We start from the raw sequence: 583 nt of genomic DNA on the forward strand, positions 1-583 counted from the left end.
GCCCAAATGTTCACGCAAAGAAAGAAGGCGTAACTTTTATTCTCGCTGTAGTATTGTTGTTACCGCCGCGGCCAAGTCATGAAGACGCTGTGTGTTTCGTTGTGAAAGAGAAGCTACTTTGTTTGGTCTTCCAAAAGAGGATGATATCGCTTCGTCATGCCTGGAGCTGATCCGTGCTGGTCGCTGAGGAAATACATCAACTTCGCGCTGTGGATCGCCGGATCGGCTTTCACCGTGGACGAAGCGGAGTCCAGCCCGGGGTCGTCACATGCGGTTGCCGCAATCCCTCCGGACGCTCCTTCGTCTAATCCGTCGGCCGCACCGTTCTCAAGCCCACCGCCTCTGCTCACTCTAACCCTCCGTGTGTGACGCTGTGTTCGTTATGAAAGAGAAACTACATTGTTTGGTCTTCCAAAAATGGACATGACTAGAAATCAGTGGTTAAGTTGTATTTACAACACTGTTCCTGAACAGTTCAACCCAAATATTCAGATGTGTGCAGCACATTTTATGGAGGACTGTTTCCTGATCCTGGGAGAGTAGACTACAATGCCGGCTGTTCTGACTCACAGACTGTAAGTAC

The sequence above is a fragment of the Sinocyclocheilus grahami genome, unplaced genomic scaffold, assembly GCF_001515645.1.
Source record: "Sinocyclocheilus grahami isolate Dianchi unplaced genomic scaffold, SAMN03320097.WGS_v1.1 scaffold628.1, whole genome shotgun sequence".
NCBI lineage: Eukaryota > Metazoa > Chordata > Actinopteri > Cypriniformes > Cyprinidae > Sinocyclocheilus > Sinocyclocheilus grahami.